General features: G+C 38.9%; 1 protein-coding gene and 1 pseudogene across 1 annotated transcript in view; one reads left to right on the forward strand and one right to left on the reverse strand.

Annotated features, from left to right (window-relative positions):
* The window catches only part of AGBL1 (AGBL carboxypeptidase 1), a 527687-nt gene that overhangs the window by 138475 nt on the left and 363835 nt on the right, over nucleotides 1-25377 (reverse strand). The gene's annotated exons all lie outside the window — the stretch shown is intronic.
* On the forward strand, nucleotides 15437-15513 carry LOC131837353 (U4 spliceosomal RNA; annotated as a pseudogene).

Below are 25377 nucleotides of genomic sequence, written 5' to 3' on the forward strand. Positions count from 1 at the left end.
TTAGAGCTGAGACCTCCCAAGGACGCTCAGAAATTAGGGTTCTTTAGTGGGCCAGGAGATTAAATAACACCCCAGGTTTCTCTTCCTGCATGGAAAGAATTCGTAGCTCTCTTTTTCTACGCCTCAGAGACTTATTTCAGTTTAAGGTCATTTTTCCTTATGGACCAGAAAGCAGACCATGCATTTACATCTCCCTGATGAGTTCATCAAGCCAAAAGTTATCTCCAGGGAATAACAACTCCTCCCTTCCCTGCTAGCTAGGAGAGGTAGCCAGAAAGGTGATTCTCTGTTTTCTCCAGAGGATGTCACTGTGTTTAACTCTGGTGTATAATAAAATCCAGATGAGTCTCTTGAGGCAAGGAAAACAGATGTAAAAAAATTATTTGTAAAAAAATTATTTCTGCTGATTGGTCTTTATGGGTTCCTGGACCTAATTCTGACCTGGAGAGAAGGGAGCGTTTCCCCCAGACAAAACACCAAGCAATTCTCAGAAGGCCAGAAGGTATCTGAGAATTCACCTCAGTTCTGACACTACCTAGAGATAGCATCAGATTCCACAGTCCTACAAGATACCCCCCCACCCCCATGCCTCAGGCTTCCCTGTGCTTCTGACCTACCAGTTACAGACTGGAGGTTCCAATGACTTCCTCCTTAGGCTTGATTAATTTGCTACAGGGGCTCACAGAACTCAGAGAAACACTTGTGTTTACAAATTTATTAAGGATATGATAAAGGATACAAATAAGACCCAGATGAAGAGACGTAGAGGGTAAGGTATGGAGAAAGGGCACAGAGCTTCCTGGCCTTCTCCAAGGCACCGCCCTCTCTAGCCTCCACAGGCTCACTAACCTGAAGGGTCAGCTAACAGTTCTGAGGCCAGTCGGCCAACAATCCCTGGAAATCTCTACAGAAGCTTCAAGGCAGGGTCATAATTAACTAAGTCTTTGCCCGTTGCCTGATTCAACCTTCAGCCCCTTTTCCCTCCACTGAGGTCTGGGGATAAGACTCTAAGTTACAATCCTCTAATCACATGACTGGTTCTCCTGGCAATCAGTCTCTGCCACTGAGTGGGGTCCAAAAGTCATGTCCATTAACATAACAAGATACGCTATAACAAGATATAGCCCATATCACAGGAAATTATCAGGGCTGTCGGAGCCAGAAACTCTGGACAAAAACCAAATACATATGAGAAACATATTTTGATCAACTGAATGACCAAACATGTACTTCTTATAAATCATGACTTCTTATAAGTCAGTTTCAGTAGCTGGGAAACATGAACTTTATCTCCTAAAAGCAATAGGATCACCAAGAACATCCTGGGTTAAAAGAAATGCGAGAGAACTATCTGGGAACACTGGAGTTCCTTTTCCTTGAAGTCCTGGCAAGAGAAAGTGGAGAAAGGAATGATAACACTTACAGTGCTGAAGAGAAAGTCAGAAAACAAATTTTATTTTAGTCTTGGCTTTGACACTTGTTACCATGCGATCTTAGGCAAGTTTCTTAATTTTGCTTGGCTCAGTCAAGTTAAAAGAAAAAAAAAAAAAGATTAGGACACATGATCTCTATCCAAGGTGATTTTCTCCTTTAAAAACCTGTAATTTTAGAAAAAAAACTTTCAAAAGTAAAGAGAAAGAAAGAGGGAGCTACACAAGGGGGGAGGGGAGGAGGGAGGTGGGCTGTACAGTTTTATTTTTTTGAAACACAGATTCATAAGAAGAGAAATTGTCCAAGATTTATCACCTACCTGAATTGCAGCCATGGCCTCCCCACTGGCTTTCTCCTCTCCTATCTCTCATCATGTTTCTCTCCCAATTTGACATAATTCCAAAATGATATCCAAATTCTTTCAATGGCTTCCCATTACCTCAAAGAGGATGTGTAAACCACTTTGGCTGGCATTCAAGATCTACAAACTGGTTTCAGCTCACTAATCCAACTTAACCTCTTATTACCGCCCAACCGAAACCCATGGTGACAGGCAAGCCAGATTTCCTGGTTGTTCCCACAACACTTTGTGCTCGCCAACCCATTAAATCCTCTCAACTGCTCACGGAACCATGTCTGAAATCTGATTATTTTTTTCTCTTTTTTAGTCTAACCCTCTTTCAGAGAACTTCCCAAGCCCTGCCTCTTCCGTGAGTCTTAATTTGACTACTTCAATCCATAGCACTTACTCTAACCTCTGAAATCCCTTAGGAAAACAAAATGGTGAAGAGTTTATGGGTCTAGTCCCGGAAGTCGGACTGTTCATTCAAGTCTGGTTCTTACCCCTTACTATGTAAAGTTGGCCAAATAACTTACTTCACTTAATGAAAGACTCCTCAATGTCAGGTAAGAAATGACCCTGACTCTCAATCTTTACCTGAGGATAAAATTAGTAGATAACTCACAGGGTTTTCTTTCCTTTTTTCCTCAGAATTAAGTGATGTGACGCATGGAAGACACTTAGCACGAAATGGTTAGTACACATTTCCTGATCAATAAATATTTGGATTTTTAAGAGCAATTCTTCATAGCATTCATATTTGCATCACCATCAAATACTGTCCTAAGCTTTCACTTAAGTGAAGGACGTATATACATTATAAATCGCTGGAGGAAAAACCAATTTGTATGTTTATTGAATGTGCTGCAGTCCTTAACATCACGCCCTACATTTAATGACTCTCTATAACTACTTGTTATATAAAAGCTTAGAGACAAATTAGACCATCAATAGAGGAATTTTTTTTTTCTTTTTTGAGACTCTCAGTATAGCATACAAGGAAAATTAAAATAAAAGAGGAAAAAAAGTTGTATTTATCACTTCATCCCCCAAAAGCTTCCGTTTCACACCTGAAGAGACAGTGTAGGCGTACATAACTATCCTGCATCACATGATTACCAGCAAGAACTTGACCCCTGGTCTTTCACCAAATTGAACATAGGTGGTTTAGAAGTCTGGAAATTTCTTTACCCAAAACACAATCTTCTAATATCTTCTTTTTGTCTCATTTGCTATCTTCATTCTCTGTTGACATACTCTGTACCATTTTCTTTTCTTTTTCGTTTTCTTTTTTTTTTTTTAAAGATTTATTTATTTATTTATTTGCCAGAAAGAGAGTGCGGGAGAGAAAGAGAGCAAGAGTATAAGCAGGAGGGAGCAGCAGGCAGAGGGAGAAGCAGGCTCCCTGCTGAGCAAGGAGCCTGATGTGGGTCTGGATCCCAGAACCCTGGGATCATGACCTGAAGGCAGACACAGATGCCTAACCAACTGAGCCACCCAGGAGTCCCTGCAAACCACTTCTTGCAGGAAAGGTCTTGCGTTGGCTTTAATTTTATCCATTCCTTGCAGCCCATTTGGATTCTTCCGCTGAACTTCTCTCTCTCTCTCTCACACACACACACACACAAACACACACACACACACAATTTCAGGATGCTAAAAAAGAAAAAAAGCAAAGGAACTGCTTACTAGGTTTCATAACTAAAGAGGGAGTAGGACTACCTTCTCTCTGTTCTAGAAACGAGCTCCCCCATTCCTTTGGTCGCTCTGACCAAAACCAAATATCTTCTAGTGACCTCCCATATTCAATGCCTCCCTATTTCAGACCGTCATCTCATTTGCCAGTCAACCTCACATGCTCTGTCTTCAAAATATACACAGAAACCAAGTACAGCTCACCACCTTCGCTGTCACTGCCCTGCCACAATCGCCTCTTACTTACACCACTACAAAAGCCCAACTATTTCTGTTTTTTTTTTTTTTAAATTGGGGCAATACTGTATATAATTTCAATCCTCCATTTTACTTAATATCTTTTTTTTTAAGATTTTATTTATTTTTTTTGCAGACAGAGGTCACATGTAGGCAGAGAGGCAGGCAGAGAGAGAGGAGGAAGCAGGCTCCCTGCTGAGCAGAGAGCCTGATATGGGACTCAATCCCAGGATCCTGGGATCATGACCTGAGCCAAAGGCAGAGGCTTTAACCCACTGAGTGACCCAGGTGCCCGCAACTATTTCCGGTTTTGATCACGCCAATCCCCCGTCCTCATCATCTAGTCTGCATACAACTGCCTGAGACCCTTGTGATTTCTTTTCTTTTTTTTTTTTTTTTTAAGATTTTGTTTATTTATTTGACACAGAGAGAGAGAGAGAGATCACAAGTAGGCAGAGAGTCAGGCAGAGAGAGAGGCAGAAGCAGGCTCCCTGCTGAGCAGAAAGCCTGATGCAGGGCTTGATCCCAGGACCCTGAGATCATGACCTGGGCCGAAGGCAGAGGCTTAACCCACTGAGCCACCCAGGTGTCCCCCCTTGTGATTTCTCTGCTCAAAACCCTCCAGTGGCTTCCAAACTCATTCTGAAGGGCACCCGCCCCAGAAGGCCTACTCTCATCTTTCACTGTGTTTTCCCCTCCTGGGGCTCAGGGGCTCCCTTCACTCAACCCACACTAGCTTCTCTGTGCTCAGGGCACACTTCACCCTCAGGTTTGCATTTGCTATTCCATCTACCTGATAGTCTCTTTTCCCAGATATGCATGACTTTTTCTCTCAGATTGGTGCACAAATATCATGCTATCAGAGATCATCTTTCTCCCCCACCCCCACAATGCCCCTCCACCCAACCCTGTTACTCTCTGTTCTCATTTACTTCATTTTCATCACTGCATTTACCACTCTCTGCCATCCTAGTCTGTAATCCCCTCTAGTTGACTTTGTGTTCAGTCTTCCCACTAGAGGATAGGTTCAGTGATGACATGGAACTTACAACTACTGTATCCTCAGCACTAAGAAGAATTGCTGGAACATGGCAGGCACATAATTGATAGTGAATGAATAAAAGAATGAGTGAATGAATGAATGAATTAAAAAAAAAGGAATGAATTCTCTTATCTCTAGTTCCTGGGAAGCATAGGTGTATGGTCAGAGCACATTTAACTTTCAGAAAGGGTATGACTGAGTATGGATATAGTATGAATGGCTCCTCCCTGACACGGTCAGATCCCTATCTTTTAACTGATGAAGAAGTAAGCTCAATCCTTTCCAATGGCCTAGCTCCCTCAGAAGTAAGGGGTGCTTTAGCTTATCTTCACTAAGACCCAGAATAAAATCAGACAGATTTATCATTAGCAGCTTGGTTCCATTATTTTATCCAGGGAATCATCTCATCAATATGAGAAATCAAAACATCCTTCTAGCTAGGTCTTACAGACCAGAAAAAAAAAATTATCTTTGATCTCCTGTGTATTTTCAACTAAAATATACACTTCAATCTAAACATATTTAATATAACTTTTACATCTATCAAAGAGAATAATTGTCAAAGTTATAGTTCACAGGAAAATTCTCCTCTATAAGATAATATCTGCTTTCTTCTTCCTTGCTCCTCCTTTAAAGTAAGAAAATCGTTCCCCCCACAAAAAAAAAAAAAATTAGGTAATGAAATGTACACATTTATTTATTCAGTGCCAATCCCTTTATCCGAAAGCCAGAAGCAGTCCTTCAGACACCAAGGCCCCCTTCCTTCCCCAAGATATAGACTGGGTATCCACAATTACAGGAAGGTGTTGTTTTCTCCTTTCACTCTGTCATCTGTTCTAAATTTACATTTCACTGGTCTCTGACAAGGATAGTGCAGCAGATGGCAAATGAAATCTAATTAGTGGTATCTTATAAGTTGTGTCAAGACTCTTCAATAAGGTAGTTTTGTTGAGAAGCCACTGCATGAGTGTTAGCTCTGTCCCCTGATTTTAAGCAAAAGGAATCAGAAGCACTGGTCTTTATTATACCTAGTTCAGAGCTTGCCAAGTGGAAAGAGCCTTTTTCCCAGGAGCATTTGTCAAAAACAATCAGAGACAATTGTTGAACATCACAGATACCTGAGGCAGGGGAGAGCAGTTGGCAAACAATGAACCACAAGAAATGAAACTGAAAGTTGGGGAAGAAAAGTTTGTAAGGGGATGTGAAATGCTCTCACCTATTCCTTAGAGTATAAATGCACTGGATTACACGCACACCTAGCCTATGTGCATGTCCGTGCTCAAGAAGGACCTGAGAAGGCCCTGGGCTCTCACCTGTGATTAAATGTGAAGCTCTGACAAGCAGGAAGTAAAGACTAAGGCAGATATACATATCTGCCTGACTGAGTGTTGAAGGCATGCCCCCTACAGGCTCACATGCTCCCCAGCAGAGGCTATGGGACTCATCAGTTCCAGGCAACCAAGAAAATCTCTACCTAATAATTAAATCGATCATGAAGCTAGCCAAGCAGAAACTTCAGTGACTACACATGACAAATAATATAGACTTTAGAGACTTGGTTCGACAAAGTTACTAAACAAACAGCAAGCTGGTAGAGGGGAAGGGCCTAATTTATAGAACTGTTAACACTATGCAATTTAAAATGTCTACTTTTCAGCCAAAAAATTACTAAACATGACAGAAAAAAAAAAAAAAAAGACCCATACCTAGGAAATAAAGCAGCAAACAGAAACTCCCTGTGTAAGCTCAGATACTGGACTTATTGACAAAGATTTAAATCTGCTACTGTAAAAAAATGTTCAAGGAACAAAAGAAAACAAGGTCTGAAAAACTAAAGGAAATTATGAAAGCCATGTTTCCGTGCATAGATATTATCAATAATGAGATAAAAATTACATGAAATTACCACGTAGATATTCTGGGGTTGAAAAGTACAGTAACCGAAATGACAAAGTCACTAGAGGTATTCAGCAGAAGACCTGAGCAGACAAAAGAAAGAGCCAATGAGCGTGAAGATAATTCAGTTGGGAATATCCAGTCTCAGGAACAGAAAGGAAAAAACAACAAAAAAACAAAAAAAACATTAACAGTCTCAGATACTGCTAAGGACACCACCAAGTATACCAACATGCACCTAACAGGAGTCACAGAAAGAGATGAAAGAGAGGGACAAAGAAACAGAAAGAATAGTTGAAGAAATAATGACCAAACACTTCCTGTATTTGATGGAAAGCGTTAATCTACAGGTCTAAGAAGGTCATCAAACCCCAGGACAGATAACTCAGAGTGCAGTTAGACACATAATAATCAAAATGTTAAAAGACAAAAAAAAAAAAAAAAAAAAAAAAAAAGAAGAAGAAGAAGAAAGAAAGAAAAAAAACAATAGATGGAGGCCTGGGTGGCTCAGCCAGTTAAGCATCTGCCCTTGGCTCAGGTCATGATCCCAGAGTCCTTAGAGCTCTGCTTGGTGGGGAGCCTGTTTCTCCCTCTCCCTCTGCCTGCCACTCCCCCGTTTGTGCTCTCTCTCTATCAAATAAATAAATAAAATCTTAAAAGAAAATCTCAATAGAGAAGTAACTAATCTTATACAAGAGATCGACAGTGAGATTAAAAACTAATATCTCGTTAGAAACATTGGAGGCCTAATGATGTACTATATGTTGATTAATTGAACATAATAATAAAAAATTAAAAAAAAAAAAGAAAGAAAGAAACATTGGAGGCCAGAAGGTCATAAAAGAACATATTGGAAGTATTGAAAGAATAAGACTGCCAACTGAGAATCATATCTAGGAAAACAATCCTTTAAAAAATGAAGGAGAGGGATGCCTGGGTGGCTCAGTTGGTTAAGCAGCTGCCTTCGGCTCAGGTCATGATCCCAGCGTCCTGGGATCGAGTCCCACATCAGGCTCCTTGCTCGGCAGGGAGCCTGCTTCTCCCTCTGCCTCTGTCTGCCATTCTGTCTGCCTGTGCTCGCTTGCTCTCCCTCTCTCTCTCTGACAAATAAATAAAATCTTTAAAAAAAAAAATGAAGGAGAAACCTGATGATTCTCAGATCTGTACCCCTGGGGCAAATAATACATTATATGTTAATAAAAATAGCTTTTAAAAATGAAGGAGAAATTAAGAAGATTCCAGATAAACAAAAGTAGAGAGTTCATTACTAACTGCTCGGTCTTACAAAAAAATCTAAAGGAAGACTTTCAGGCTGAAATGAAAGCAGATTAGACAATAATGAGAATACACATGAAAAAAATAAAGGCACCGACAAAGGTAACTACATAGGTAAATATAAAAGACAGCATAAACATTTTTATTATAACTTTTTCTCCACCTGATTTAAAAATCAACCACGTCAGGAGTAGTTATAAATTGTGTTGATGTGTGTACAATATATAAAGGTATAATTTGCATGATAGCACAAAGGAAGAAAGAGGAAATGAAGCTATATAAGAACACATTTTTGTATGCTATTGCATTAATATGACCTAGATCTTTATAAATAAACACATTAATTGCAATCCCCAAGGAAAATTCTTAGAAAAGAATTATATATAGGCATATTAATTTAAATGACATATTAAAAAATACTTATTAATGCAAAAGGGGGCAGTACTGGAAGTATAGAAGAATAACACCAAAAAGGGACATAGAAATATAGGAAACAAAAAAAAAAACAAAAAAGAAATATAGGAAACAAATAACAAAATGGCAGCTATAAATCTTCCCTGATCAATAATTACATTAAATATAAATTAATTAAACCATTCAATCTAAAGATAGAGATGTACAGAATGGATTTTTAAAATAATTTTTTGAAGATTTTATTTATTTGACAGAGAGAGACACAGCGAGAGAGAAAACACAAGCAGGAGGAGTGGGAGAGGGAGAAGCAGGCTTCCTGCCTAGCAGAGAGCCCAATGGGAGGCGCGATCCCAGGACCCTGGGTTCATGAGGTAAACCGAAGGCAGACTCTAAATGACTGAGCCACCCAAGTGCCCCAAGAATGGATTTTTAAAAAATAAGTGTTACAGCTATAAGCTGTCAACAACAAATATATTTTGTATTCAAAGATACAATGGATTAAAAGTAAAAGGATGGAAAAAAATATACCATACAAACAGCCATTATAAGAGATTGAGGGCTAGTATCAGACAAAATAGACTTTAAGCCAAAAAGTTTTGCAAGAGGCAAAAAAGGTTATTATAAAACAGTGAAGAATCAGTTCATTAAGGAGTTATAACAACCATCAACATATGTACTGGTAATGGCAGCCATAATATATGAAGTCGAAACTGACAGAAACAAAGTGAGAAATAGACAATTCAAGCATAATAGTTGCAGACTTCAATTCCTCACTTTCGGTAATTAAAGGACAACTATGTTGAAGATAAACAAGAAAAGATAAGACTTGCCTAGCACTGTAAACCATTTAGACTAACACAACTACTGAACACTTAGTCCAAAAACAGAAAAATGTACATTCTTCTCTAATGCATATGGAGTATACTCCAAGAAAATAACCATATCTGAACCATGGCTAGACGCTCAAGGTCCTGAAAACGTCACTTACAGATTCCTTAGAGACTTACATTATCCCTAAACCCCACTAAATGAAAAAATATAATCAGTCATTCCTTAAAATCCCAGTGCCCAATCCTGTCCCTGTGCTGTATAGAGAAAGTACCTTTTGCACCAGAAAAAAAAAAAAAAAAAAAAAAAAAAAAAAAAAAAAAAGTCTCAATAAATGTAAAAGATTTAAAATCACACAAGGTAATTTCTGTGATCCAAAGCAAATGAAATTAGAAATCAATAACAAAGATAACCTTAAGAAATTCACAAATATGTGGAAAATAAACAGTGTATCACTAAAGAATCAATGGGTCAAAGCAGAAATCATAAGGGAAATTAGGAAACTTTTTGAGAGCATTGCAAAGAAAACACAATGTATCAAAAGTATGGGACACAGCAAAAGCAGTGCTTAGAGGAAAATATATAGTTACAAGTACCTGTATTACAAAAGACCTCAAAGCAACAACCCAACTTCCACCTTAAGAAACTAGGGGGAAGGGGCGCCTGTGTGGCTCAGTGGGTTAAGCCTCTGCCTTTGGCTCACATCATGATCTTGGGGTCCTGGGATCAAGCCCTGCATCAGGCTCTCTGCTCAGTGGGGAGACTGCCTCCTTCTCTCTCTCTGCCTGCCTCTCTGTCTACTTGTGATCTCTGTGAAATAAATAAATAAAATCTTAAAAAAAAAAAAAAAAAGAAAGAAAGAGAGAGAGAAAGAAGCTGGGGGAATAAAGAGGAAATTAAACCCAAAGCAAGTAGAAGGGAGGGAAAAAAAAAACAGAAATCAATGAAATAAACAATAGAAAAATAAGAGATAACTCAATGAAGTAAAACCTGGGTCTTGGAAAATTTATAAACTTTCAACTAAACTGACAGAATAAGAGAAAAGACATCGATGGTTAAAATAAGGGACGAAAGAGAGAACATGAATATTACAGAAGCTAAAGGGTTTAAAAGAAAATACCACAAACAGGGGCGCCTGGGTGGCTCAGTGGGTTAAAGCCTCTGCCTTCGGCTCATGTCATGATCTCAGATCTCAGGATCCTGGGATCGAGCCCCACATCAGGCTCCCTGCTCAGCGAGGAACCTGCTTCCTCCTCTCTCTCTGCCTGCCTTTCTGCCTACTTGTGATCTGTCAAATAAATAAATAAAATCTTAAAAAAATAAAAAGAAAAGAAAATAGCACAAACAATTGTACAACAACAAATTAGAAAATCTAAAGAAGTCAGGGCCTGGGTGGCTCAGTCAGTTAAGTGTCAACTCATGATTTTTGGCTCGGGTCATGATCTTGGGGTGGTGAGATCAAGCCCTGTGTGGTGCACTGCCTTCAGCACAAAGGCACCTTGAGATTCCCTCTGCGCCGCCCCTGCTCACTCGTCCTCCCTCTCTCAAATAAATAAATAAATAAATATCTTTAAAAAAAGAAGAGCTAAAGGAAGTATAGATTTTATTTAAAAAGACACAAACTACTACATTAGATTCACAGAGAAACAGGGAATTGGAACATAACTATAATAGACTGAATTAATAGTAAAAAATGTGGTTTTTTTTTTCAATGGTTCCACAAAAGAAAGCGCAAGACCATATGACTTCACTGGTAAATGCTACTCAACTTTTAAGAATTAAAATCAATTTTTCACAAACTCTTCCAAAATATAAAAGGAGAAAAAACACTTTCCAACTCCTTCTGTAAGTCTAGTACCAACATTAGTACCAAAACCAAAGATATCACAGAAAAGAAAACCGAAGATCAATATTCTCTAGAAATGTAGATCTTAATATCCTCCACAACATAACTGTCAAACCAAATTCAACAATGTATGAAAATGATTATACATGGTGTTCACAAGCAAGTGGGATTTGTTCTAGAATTGGAAAGTCTGTTCAATGTGAAAATCAATGCACATTGAAAATCAATCAATGTAATATACTGTATTAATAGAATAAAGGACAAAAACACACATTATCATCTCAGTACATGCAGGAAACCATTTTTACAAATGGCAATACGCTTTCATGATAGAAAACATGAAAAAGTAAACTATGAATAGAAGAGAAATGCTTCAACCTAACAAAGGATATCTATGAAAAACCCACAGTTGTCATTAGACTTAATGGTGAAAGGTTAAAACTTTTTCCCCAAGACCTAGAATGAACCAAGAGTGACTGCTCTCACCACATGTCCTCAACATCAAACTGGGTATGTTAGTCAGAAAAATCGGGTACGAAATGAAATAAAAAGCATCCAGAGTAGAAAGTGAGAAATAATCTATCCTTATTGGCAGATGAATAATGCTGTATATAGAAAATTCTCAAGAACCTATAAAAAAAAACACTAGAACTGATAAATACATTCAGAAATAATGCAGGATACAAGATCAAAGTGGAAACATGAACTACATTTCTGTATATTAAGCAATAAACCTGAAAATAAAATTTAAAAATAATTCAACTTATGGGGCACCTGGGTGGTTCAGTGGGCTAAAGCCTCTGTCTTTGGCTCAGGTCATGATCCCAGGGTCCTGGGATCAAGCCCCACATTAGGCTCTCTGCTCAACAGGGAGCCTGCTTCCTCCTCTCTCTCTGCCTGCTTTTCTGCCTACTTGTGATTTCTGCCTGTCAAATAAATAAATAAAATCTTTTAAAAAATTCAACTTATAATAGCATCAAAAAGAGTAAAATACTTTGGAATCAATTTAATCTAGAAAATGCAAGAATTGTACACTAAAAACTACAAAAAATTATTGAAATTAAAGGACACCTAAATAATGGAAATATCTCCTGCTCATAAATTTGAAGACTTTAATAGAGTTAAAATGGCAATTCTTCCCATGTTGACCCAAAAATTCAACACAATCTCTATCAAAACTTTAGGCAACTTTCCCCCCTCCCCGCCCCCAGAACTCGATGACCTGAACTTAAAATTCTTATGGCCATACATGGGACACAGACTAGACAAACAATCTTGAAAAAGAGAACAAAGTTGAAGAATTCCTATTTCCAAATTTTAAAGTCTACTACAAAGATAGTTATTAAGATAGCACGGAACTGGTTATAAGGACAGACATACAGCTCAAGGGATACGGAACTGAGCATCCAGAAATAACCATCACATTTTTTGGTCAGTTGATTTACTACAAAGGTGCCAAGACAATTCAAGGAGGAATGAATAGTCTTTTCAATAAATGGTGCTAGGAAAACTTAATATCCTCATGTAAAGGAATGAATTTGGATCCTCACTGCAAATCGTACAAGTCTGAATGGATCCTCAGCCTAAACATTAAGAGTAAAAGTATTAAATTCCTAGAAAGAAACACAGAATCACATCTTTGAGACCTTGGATTAAGCAATGGTTTCACAGATATGGCACCAAGAGCTAAAGTGACAAAAGAAAAAAAAAGTAGATAATTGGATTCCATCACAATTAAAAACTCTTGGGCATCAAAGGACACCTTAAGAAAGTGAAAGACATCCCACAGAATGGAAGAATATATTTACAAATCACATACCTGACAACCCAATTAAAAACTAGGCAAATTAGGATAGACATTTCTCCAAAAAAGACATACAAATGAGCAATAAAGCACATGAAAATATGGTCAACATCATTAGGTAAATGCAAATCAAAACCATAATAAGATACCACTTCACACCCACTAGAATGGCTAACACAAAACAGAAAATAATAGAGAATGTGGATAAATTGAAAATCTTGTGCATTCTCACGGAATACAAAATGGTTCGGCTATTTTGGAGTAGTTTTGCAGTCCCTTAAAATGTCAAGGATAGAGTACCCCTATGACCCAAGAGCGTCTCTGAGGGACCCGAGAAAAGTGAAAAACAAATGTTCGCATAAAGTCTTATACATGGATGTTCATAGCAGCATTACTCACAGCAACCAAAAAAGTAGAAACAAGTCAAATGTCTATCAACTGATGAATAAACAAATGTGGTATGCCCATTCAATGAATATTATTGTCATCATTAAGTCAAACATGCAACTTGGATGAACTTTGAAAACACTACGCTAAGTCAAAGTTGCCAGGTATAAAGAACAATGTATCATATACACTATTTTTATGAAATGTCCAGAACAGGCAAATTCATAGAGACAAAATACATTAGTGATTTCCAGGGACTGTGAGGACGGGAGAATTGGGAATGGCTACTAATGGGCATAGCACTTCCACTGGGGGAATGAAATGTACTGAAATAAGATAGTGGTGATGATTTTATCACTTTGTGAATATGTATTTTTAAAATATTTTCTTTCTTTCTTTATTTATTTGAAAGACAGAGAAAGTGGGAGCATGGGGAGGGGCAGAGGGAGAAGGAGAAACAGGCTCCCTCCTGAGCCCACGGAACCTGGAAGTGATGACCTGAGCTGTTGTCAGATGCTCAATGGACTGAGACACCCCTGCTTGGTGAATATATTAAAAATCACTTAGTTACACTCTTGAAATGGCTGAACTGCATAGTATGTGCATTATACCCCAATTTTAAAATGCAATCCCTAAAATTTGTGGAAAAAAAAAACACATTACATTTTACAGAGACTCCATCAATTAGCCCCCTAACTACTGAGGTTTTACTCTATCAGCATTTGTCTACTTATTATTTACATACTGAAACGTGGAATAAGCGGTCTTCAAATTTTTTTTATACCTCAACTTTCCTATTTATTAATCATCTATCTGGAAATGAAGTGTAGAACAGCCTTAAAAATAACGTTAGAAATTCTGAAGCCACACAGCTTGCTTTCCAAAATCTTCCACATATACCAAATCACAGCAATGATACATTAACATACATCTAACCTACTAAATATACTTATGTGGGAACTACATTAATTTTATATATCTTGATTCCACTTGTTTATCAAGGATCTTGCTTAAATTATATCAGGTGTTTTGACTTGTCCTCAACGTTTTGTTTTGTTTTTTTTTTAAAGATTTTATTTATTTATTTGAGGGAGAGAGAGAAAGAGAAACAGAGACAGACCATGAGCATGGGGGAGGAGGCAAAAGTAGAGGGACAAGCACTCTTCTCTGGAGCAGGGAGGTTGGCACAGGGCTCGATCCCAGGACCCTGAGACCATGACCTGAGCCGAAGGCAGAGGCTTAACCCACTGAGCCACCTAGCACCCGTGTCCTCAACTTTCTTACCCACAGCATGAATCTCCAACTTCTATTTTGAGGTCAAGCGTAAGATGTCAGTAAATTATCTACAAGGTAATGGACATCAGCAAACCCTGAGACAGAGACAAAACCTCCTTCCACAAATGTGGCATGAAAGGCACTTCCATCAGCTGGCACCAGAAAGCTCTGAAGTCCTACCTATAGGATGGATGTTTGTCTGTTCTTCAAGAGAAGAAAACAGTAGTACTAGCTGTCCATTCTTTCTGACCTGTCAGCAATGACTACCCACGCTGCGGTTACTTGACTTTCTCGCATAAAAATAGCTCAGAGTGAAAACTGACAAGCTCTTTAGATAACCAAAGGAGTCACACCTGAAAAGCTGCTAGATATTAGCAGAGTACATCCTTGATGCTATAATACAATGTTAATTAATTTGATCTTTCTGAAGGGGAAGCAGTATTCCCCTATTCCCCACCATTTACATAACAATTCAATGTTTCAGCTGCAGACTTGAAACTTGGGTCTCCTGGCTGCTAAGCAGGTTACTACTTTCACTGAACACCTTGTGGACAGTTTAAGATGGCAAAATGATTTATTTACCACTTTAGCTTCCTTTAATGCATTTAAAAATGCACAATTACCTACGAGCTAATCTGAAGCTCGAAACATCATTCCATGGGGCACCTGGCTGGCTCAGTGGGTAGAGCACAGAACTCTTGATCTTGGGTCATGAGTTCGAGCCCCACGTTGGCCACAGAGTTTACTTTAAAACTCACATACACACTTCATTCTATAAATCTAGTTGAGAACTAAACTGTAAGTACCAATTAGTGGAGGTTGGAGGTTGCATTCTTTGTTTATTCCACAATAAATAAACCTATTCAATGTACATTCCTTCTTTTTAGTCTGAATTAGCACCCTTTAAAGCTCTTACGGGCAGACCTGCTCTTGGATCTTTCCCTCGATTTTGAAATATCCCTTTGTAGCTTTGAGCAGTGGCAGTATCGTAGCCAATGAGGTTTATCCAAGGCGCAATTATTGCTAATTGAAAATATCCCTTTGTGTAATCAGAGCTTCATGCTTCTATTTCACTTGGTTCCAAGTGTGCAGTCACAGACTCTCACCTTTGTCAAACCTATACCATTCCTCTTTCCTGCCACAATTCCCAGGCCTCCTGGTTCTTTCAGGACAGAACAGACAATATTCAGAATTAACAATGGCGACTCTTTCTACTCTAGGCAGAAGCAGTCATTCATCCTTTTGCCGACTTTTGTTGTTAGTCAGCTGTTGTGTGGGTAAGAATATCTGAGGTACTTAAAATTGTGTCTAGCCATTTGTACTAAATAGAAACTTAATTTGTATGTATAAAAAGAATAAACAGAGGTCTCTTTACCCTTTGCTTCTCCTAGTCTTACAGAAAATCACATTAAAGACAAAATACTCTTTTATTTTCCCAAATTGATGATAATTATCCCTACCAGTATCTTGTATTCTTTGAAAGAATACACAAAAACAAAATAAAATACACCTTGTAATTCTCTAATATTGGGATATATGAGGTTAAAAAAATATGAATACAGAAACATCTTAAGACAATAAAAGAATTATACAAACATAAAGTAATATTGTTAATTTAGCATTACTTGAGGTTTTTATCTCCTTATAATGCCAGTTTCCAAACCCAATGATCAATCAAATCGTGTGGCAAATCTGGGAGAAAAATCTGGGAACACAGTGAACATCTGGTTGAAATTTCTCGCCAATGGGTGAGAAACACTCTTGTCATAGCTGGAAGTTTCTGTGCTTATTCTGATTCTAAATTATTCAATTTTATTGAAGAAGCATTTACGAAGCATCCTCTGCACCAAGCGCTGTGATCGAGACTGAAGATAGTCAAGTGCAGAAGTGCCTTGAACATAATCCCAACTAGTTCACACTCTAGTTATCGAGGCCTGCCAACCAAAAACTGTAAATATATAAAGGAGATATAACAGGGATAGGGAAGCAATTAATTCTGAATCGGGGGTCAATTATAAAGAGGGAAGCATAACAGCCATTTATAATTATAAGTTAATGTGCTATGTCTCCCTGGGATATTTCTAATTATGAAATGAAGGACTCTATCTTCTGTTAATAGAATTTCCAATGTCTGTAAAATCTTAATGGAAGGGATTTTTATTTAAATACTGAAGACTGAATATATGCACTCATCCATTATATCTCCAGGAAACCCCCTCCAAAATTACTGTAAAGGATTTTAATAATATTCATAAATCTCCAAACACACAGAAAATAGAAGACATGACAACAGACAAGAAATATCTAAATATTGAGAGACTGAAAGCAGATGGTCTAGTGCTATGTGAATTAGCAGATCAGAGATCCCTCAAATTTATACACTAAAAGGAAGCAAGCCAATTTACAAGAGAAAGAGATCAGAAAATGGGTGCAAATGATGTCTCTGACACTAAGAAATACAGAAAACTTCCAAACACGAATTGGTTGGAAGTCTGTATGAAAGGCATTCAGACCCTCAGATCCCATTCCCCCATGTTGTATGACTAAGCAACCTTTCTTTCCCTTCCATGTCAGAATACTGAAGACTTATTCTCATAACCATACAGAACCCACACATGGGGTCATCAAGCACAGATGGGAGAAGGGTGAAATGCCACACTGAAAACAGGAGGACACACTACAGTGAAAGTTGAAAGAAACGTTCTTAAAACTGTCAAACAGAAAAGACAAATTTCTTTCAAATACATGTCAATTAATTTGTGTGTAGATTTAACATTATTAATGATAAACACCTGAAAACAACAGAGAAAAACAATTCAAGGTGTTGACTTTCCAGTTTGACAATTCTTAATGGTCAGGATGAAAATTCATTCAAGTGAGATGAAATAAAGATATTTTCAGACATGAAATGAGCTTAGAGTTTCTTTCCCATAAATCAGTACTGAAAGAACTACTAAAGGATGTACTCTAGTAAGAAGCAAAAACAGCACACAGAGAGGAAGTGAGAGGCAAGTGGGTAAACTTATGTAACTGCAGAATTTAAAATAATTGACTTTCTTTGCTTCAGGTAAGTGGAATTAAAGTAAAAACAACATTAAAGAAGGTGAGAAACAGTGTTTAATGACTAGTTCGGTTGGTTCAAGTCCTCATCTCGGGTGGGAAAGTACAGAGATACTGCATAACTTTAGCTAATTTATGGAACTTAATTAACTTTATTTCTTTTTCAATTCTCATGTATTTTTGGCTCTTGGGGCAATGTCATCACTTCAATATGGAAAAAAAAAGCTAGTTCAACACAAAATAGAAATTTGAAGTATAGGATGAGACAAAATCAAGGGTGGGGAAAGGAAGGGAATAGCAAAAGGAACGGATGAGATATTGCCAAAAGACGAAGGATCTCCTTGTCCCCTCTCTGAAGGAATGACTCAAATATTTAGGTGGCAGTACACAGCTTTCCGTATATATACAGCAGGACCGGGTTTTGTTAAGAAAAGGTGGGGATGGGGGCGCCTGGGTGGCTCGGTGGGTTGGGCCGCTGCCTTTGGCTCGGGTCATGATCTCAGGGTCCTGGGATCGAGACCCGCATCGGGCTCTCTGCTCAGCGGGGAGCCTGCTTCCCTCTCTCTCTCTCTCTGCCTGCCTCTCCATCTGCTTGTGATTTCTCTCTGTCAAATAAATAAATAAATAAATAAAATAAAATAAAATTAAAAAAAGAAAAGAAAAGGTGGGGATGGGACATTCCAGGGGTTTGGGGACCAAGGCCAGTCTCTCTTCTCTCTCTTGGCCCCCTTCTCTGACCAGGAGAGAAGGAAGGAATCCAACACGTGAAGGAGGTAAAGTAGGAAAGGGAAGCATCCTACTTGACAGTGTGTGGCAGACCCCTTGCCTAGCAAGTGGCTCCACTGGGAGCCCTGCAGGCAGTCAGAGCCGTCTACCTCCTTCTGTACCACATTCAGGACCAAGTCAATCACCTTGACAGCTCGACAGAACAGTCCTTGGCCTGCCCCAGACTTACCAAAAACCAGGTTGTCTGGTCTCCCTATCTGGCTAAAAGGACCTGAATGAACAGAGCCCACCACGCCGGGTTCTAGATCCACCAAGGCAGCAAGAGGACTGTATCTGCCACCTGTGGCTTCATCATGACACACAGAGATGTGGTCCAGCTGAAGGTTATTACAGGCAGACTCCAGTGGGGTCGATCCCAGGCTCATCAGTGATCACCTGAAGCCTGCACTGATCTGCTTGCCCCACGGACCAGCCTGGAAGAGCAAGATTTCCCTCATGGTTAAAATTTATTTTAATCTCTCTGTTCACCTCAAGGTGTGTATAGGGCAAGGAAATGATACGTGATTCTTTTTTTCTATGCTGCCAGCTGCAGGCTAGAAGGATGGAACATGTCCCAGAGGCTGAAGGTTTCAACAGAGGAGCAGGAAATTTCTGAGAGTGGAATTTAATTAACGTTAAAGGTTTATTTTCAAAGTGCATTAATGCTTTGTGCTCCTGAAATATTAACAATGTTTTATTGCTTTTTTAAAGAGATTTATTTATTTATTTATTTATTTATTGCGCGGGGGGAGGGCAGAGGGTGAGAGAGAACATCAAGCATACTCCACTCTGAGGTCACACACTCACCAGGGGCTTCACCTAGGAGGACCCCGAGAACATGACCTGAGTTGAAATCAAGAGTCCAAAGCCTGGGGCATTTGGGTGGCTCAGTGGGTTGAGCCTCTGCCTTCAGCTCAGGTCACAATCGCAGGGTCCTGGGATCGAGCCCCGTGTCAGGCTGTCTGCTCATTGGGGAGCTTGCATCTCCCCTCTCTCTGCCTGTCTCTCTGCCTACTTGTGATCTTTCTCTCTCTGTGTCAAATAAATAAATTAATTAAATCTTAAAAAAAAAATAGAGTCCGAAGCTTAATGGACTGAGCCACCCAGGAACCCCAACAATGTTTTATTTCTTGTATGTGAGGTACGTGGAAGCTCAATTAGTGTTAAATTCACTTTTGTTGTGTTCAATTTTCTGTACATATATTATATTTCAATATTTTTTTAGTTAAGGAAAATTTTTTTAAATAATTTTAAAAATGAGTAACTTCTAATCTGGCAGAGGGGAGAAACAATGGAATTTTTAGAAATCCGTAAGCCAACTAAGGTAGAAATGGTGGGCTTAAAAAAAGTAAGCAAAGAAAAAATTGTTAAGTAAATAGCATAAAATACGATGAAAGAAATAAACCCAAATAGATCACTGCTTCCAGTAAACATAAAATTAAGTAATCTTTTAAAAGATGCTACTATTCATTGGATTTTCCAAAAACAAACAAACATCTGGGTTACATAAAATTTAGAAGAACAATACTTAAATTACCAGAGAAAGGTCGAAAACACTGGATCCTGATCCCATACCCAACTTGTTGATTGGGATCCGGTCGTGAGACTGTCTCGAGTTACTATAGTGCCATAGCCACCTGAGAGCAGACATCGACACTGCATGTTTGCTGCTGCAGTATCTCACTGTCCTCGTACATATGGAAAGAAGGGCAGTTCTAAACAAAAGTATTAACACACAGACATAATCTTTTATACACAGTGTAGTTTTTATATATAAAATATGTAGCTCATAAAAGTATATATACACATACAGTCTTTTACTTGGGAGCTTTGAAAAATAAATGTCAATAATTCCCATTTCATAACCAGTATACCAGGGGCCATTACTATTCCTGTGTTTGTTTTGTTTATAAACTAATTTGCACATACTGTAATGCAGAGAAGAATGTGAAGAATACACTTAAAACGAATGCTAATATGTGACAAATGGTGATGCTTTCACATATTTGCTTCAGGTTTATTTTTAAACAAAATATTGAAGATAAGGGCTGAAGCCTCCTTGTATCCATTCAAAATCCAGTTTCCATCCTTTCCTTTCCAAGATTACAAATATACTGAGCTGGTGGTAGTCATTCATATCTCTCCATGTATCCATCTCTCTCTCTGCTTCTGATTTTGAATGTTCTCTTTGCTTTTTTGGTCAATTTTTCTATGCCTGTATATGACTAACTTACAGTGTTTTTGTAGAAAATGTTAATTTAAGGGGCACCTAAGTGGCTCAGTTGTTAGGCATCTGCCTTTGGCTTGGATCTTGATCACGGGATGCTGGGATCCAGCCCCAAGGCAGGCTCCCTGCTCCACAGGGAGTCTGCTTCCCCCCTCCACTACCCCTGCTTGTGTTCCCTCTCTCACTGTGTCTCTCTCTGTGTCAGATAAATAAATACTATCTTAAAAAGAAGAAAATATTAGTTTAAGTTCTCCATTAATTAAAAGTAAACACACATATACCACCATCACCACCCAGATAAATACCCTAAAGTTAACAACAACAATAAAATTCTCAAATGTAACTTTTCCCAGGTTGATCTACCAGCTTTTGTGAGATACTTGTCAAAAAAAAAAAAGAAAGAAAGAAAGAAAGAAAAGAAAAGAAACAAAAAACTCCCACTATGATTGTGATCTTGTCGATTCTGCTTGTAATTATTTTTGCTTCTGTGTTATGAAATGATGTTGCTAGGGATATACATATTCATGGTTTTTGAGAGTTTCTTAGTGCATTGTTCCTTTGGGGGTTATATTTTTCTCCCTTTGTTCTGATTAATAATTTTGCTTGAATATTTTTTCCATGTAATAGTAACTGTTAGAGGTTTGTTACTCTATTTTCTCTCTTATTTTGTGTTTGCTGATCATCTCTCTTTTCCTATTTTATTCTTTTTTTATTCTTTGTGTGTGTGTGTATTCCATTCACCTTCTTTCTTTGGATTTACTCCATTTTTTTTTCCTTTTTGATCCTTGATTTGAAGAAATTCATTTTATAATATTTATCACTTATAAATTTGATAAACATTATTTTCTTATATTGTTACCTAGTTTGTAATTTTCAACATTATTTCTTTAAATCTATGGATTGATTAAATTCTGTCTTAGGTATCTGATGGTGGTAGAGGTGGCTATTAATGTTAAAATAAGTGTTCTTATAAACTTTGAGGTGATGCTTGATTTCTAATTCAGCACCATTGTGATCAGGGAACCTGGACTAAATGGGAATAGTTCAATATGTATTGAATCTTCTTTATGACATATATAGTACCTGGCAAATTTTTATGAATGTTTAATACATGGTATAAATATGGACATATTCTCTGTTGGGAGAATTATTTAAGATCAAGCTTTTTGATTATAGTATTTATATTTTTATCTTCCTTTTTCTTTTCTTTTTTTTATTTATCAGTTTCTAAAGGAAGTTCATTAAAAAAATCCCAATATTATTTGTCCTTAGAACTATTTTATCTTGTCTCATGTTCTTGTCTTAAACTTAACTTCCCCCCAATACTAGTACAGCTAAGTCAGATAGAAAAATATCTAGTGAATCTTTTTTTTCCCCAAAGATGCATTTTTGATCTTTCTCTGGTAATTTAAGTATTCTTCTTTTAAATTCTATATAGCCAGGATGTTTCTTTTTAGAAAATCCAATATACAGTAACATCTTTTAAAAGATTACTTAATTTTATGTTTACCCGAAGCACTCACCTATTTGGATTAATTACTTTCATCATATTTTGTGCTCAGCAGGGTCAGCAGGGTGTGAGGACTGGACCCCACTCTACCAGGACTGTTCCCGTTCATCAGGACAGGAAGCATAAACCCAGCATGTATTGGGTGAGTCAGTACTCTTCATGCTCAATCCCAATGCTTCAGGAGAGGCTCATTTCATATTCATTTCCAGGGCTGAACACATGACCCAGATCTGGCTAATCAGAGTGCCACATTCCTTCACACCCACTCCATGGTTCTTGGATATGCGGATAACTAACGTGTGCTGATGGAAGCCTCCCCTAGGACTGCTGCTAAAATTGTCAAGGAAGAGGAACCCTATCTAGAAACCACGAGTGCTGAAAGGGTGTGAGTAGCTGAAGCTTCTGGTATCATCTTTGCTATCATTTGGGGGGCCTAACCAGGAAAGAGAGAGGGGACAGGTTTAGAGGGAGGAATGAGGAAAGGAAAGGAAGCCCATTGTCCCCTTGATTTTTCCAATAAATGAGCACTGATTCTCTTTTTTACTTAAGCTAGTTTTCATGAGTTTTTGTCACAAGTAAAAGGGTCCTAGTCCATTTATCCTAGGCATAAAAGCCAGGCAAAAACCCTAGTGCTTGCTAAAGAAAGAGTTTCCTGGCCAATGAATGTATGGATGTAAGAGTAGGCTGACAGTCCCATAGTGGTGATCGATTTTTCCAGGTCATTCATACCCATTTAACTTTGTGATCAATGGCACAGACCTTTGAGGCAGCTAGCAGAATGAAGGTGCAGCCTATAGCAATGGAATTGGGACTTTTTAATTATATGACTGCCTAGCCTGAGCATTAGATGCACAGTCTCATCCTCTCCAGGGCAGCCCACCAAGACAAAGTGAGGTCCTCTGCCCAAACCTGAGACAGGATCCTACAGAACCTATAAAATCAACATGGAAACAGCCATTGAAAAGGGAAGATAATACACAACAATCACATTTCTTTAAATATGAACCTTAGGAAAATGACAGGATAAACCAAAAAACTAGTGCTTCTAAGAAGCATCTCCAAAAAGGAGTAAAACCGGGGAGTAAACTTGATGTCCAGGAGACAAGTACTAACCCTGAGCCTGAACTCCATCCTAAAGGAAAATCTTAATAAACAGAATAAAAGGTAATGGATGCTTCCCTGACTCTTTCTGTCTCCAGGTCACAAGAGCCAGGATGCCAATGAAGACCAAATGTTCAGAGAATAAGGAGGAACCACTCTGCCTGAGAGTGGGGAGGTTTGGGAAGTGGTTTGTGGCTCCAGAGAAAGAGGGAATAGGAGGAGAGAACAGAGTGTGAACAAAGGAGTGAAGAGGGGAGTCAAGTGTTCCTAGGAGGCCAAAGGCAGGAGGGCACAAGGCCAAGGGGGTTTTCGAGCACAGGCTTGTAAAGGAAATAATTTGGAAAGCTTTCTTTCCTGGTACCCATGGTGACCACCATCTGTCCACAAGACCTTGGATGGAGTCTACAATGTTCAGGAAGGTTTCTCTGAGTTATCTGTAGCAACAAGTGAAGTGGACAGTTTCACATGTGCATAAATATTGTGTAGAAACCCACGGCATTACAGAAGAAAGTGCATAGACTCAGGAGATCATGAGAACTTAAGCCGCATGAAATCTTGGAACTATCAGAAGGCTTTAAAACTTCCACAAGGAAGGTGGGCTCAAGGGACTCTTTTCTGTTTCTCAAGGGGCCACAAGACTCCCCCTGACGAGAGAGCACCGGGCTCTATAATTGATGCCTTTGTCCTTTGGGCTGTTCGAGTCACCCCAGGTTTCTCTCCCTCACCTCCCACACTCTGCCAGTCCATCTTCTTCCATGAGTCCTCTAAACACCTCTCAGAGTCCTACCCCCAATCTCTTTCCTCCCCAAATACTCCTCTTCTTAGCTCTATGACACTAACCCAACCACTGTTTAGGCATCCTGTCTCAGAGGATGTTTCCCTGGGCACTCAGAGTGAATAAACTATTCTTCTTCTATATCCCTATACAACCCAGATCATATTCCATCAGATCATATCAAGTCATAATGAAACCATCTTTCTATGTATCTGACTCCTCTGCACAGGGTACGCTCTGAAGGAGAAAAAAATTATATTTTTGTATAATCACAGTGCTAGACAAAGAGCCTAGAAAAAGTATGTGCTCAAGAGAATTCTGTCAAAATGAAGAGAATGGAGTTGAGTGCAGTGAGGGTGGTGATCTTGTGATCATCCAGGTCTCACAGAAGAGGAAACTGAGGCTCAGAGTAATTACAGAGCAGATCAGGCACAGTCCTGGAGCTTGTCGAATCATGGAGATGTGGCTTGAACTGGGTTCTGATAAGATCCTCTTATCCCAAAGCCTATGCTATTTTTAGCATAGCCGATGACTCCCCGAAACAGGATATTTCAATATTCTTTTTACTTGCAGGGTTTCAGTCTAATCTTGAAGTCAATTAACTAGTTTGCAATTCGTTTTTATCTATAACCCACTGGTAAAACCAGTAAAGCTAAGTGACAGTCACCAAGATAAAGAAGGGACAGACTGCAAATCCTGGAATTCGACATGTTCTAGGGATGCTGGTGTGGTCGAGCAGATAAATAAAAAGCATGAGCCTGTGGAAAGACCCACCCCAACCTGTCAAAGCCTCAGAGTCACCCGGATGTGAAAATCTCCCCGCAGCTAACCAGGCATCTCTTGGTGTCTCCTGCCTCCCCAGCTCTGAGAAAGGCAACATCTTTCAGAGGCTGCAAGAATAAATAGATAAATAAAAGAGGAAGCTGCTGGTATAACTGAGCAGAGGGTTACAAATGGATTCATCAGAGGAAATAGCTAAAATGCCTACAGGTGTGTGAGGTCCCATCTGTTCACTCAACTCGGGAATCCTTTGGGGGAAAAAATTAAGTTCTCCAAGCGAAGGCAGTCTGCACCCACTCCGTGGATGATGAAAGGCACCCAGACCTAATTACTACATCTGGAGCGACTTCTCAAATGTGAAGATAACAGAAAGTACGAGAGAAGGAGCAAGGCTACAGAATGTCACAGAGGCCCTGTGGAACCGCGGGCCCTGAGGACTGCCTCCCGCTAAGACTTTTGCAAACTCCCAACAAACTGGAGTAGAAAGTTCTGGGTGCTCTAGAGTATCTTCCCCCACGTGTTGATGGAAGGAGTTGTTTTCCTGTTCTTTTTAAATTTATCTTCCCCAGGCTTACTCCCTAGACTTTCTCTTTAAATGTGTTCTGTACATCATTGGTCAGAAAATGCCTATCAGGGCACCTGGGTGGCTCAGTCCGTTAAGCATTTGCTTTTGGCTCAGGTCATGATCT

The sequence above is a fragment of the Mustela lutreola genome, chromosome 7, assembly GCF_030435805.1.
Source record: "Mustela lutreola isolate mMusLut2 chromosome 7, mMusLut2.pri, whole genome shotgun sequence".
Taxonomy (NCBI): domain Eukaryota; kingdom Metazoa; phylum Chordata; class Mammalia; order Carnivora; family Mustelidae; genus Mustela; species Mustela lutreola.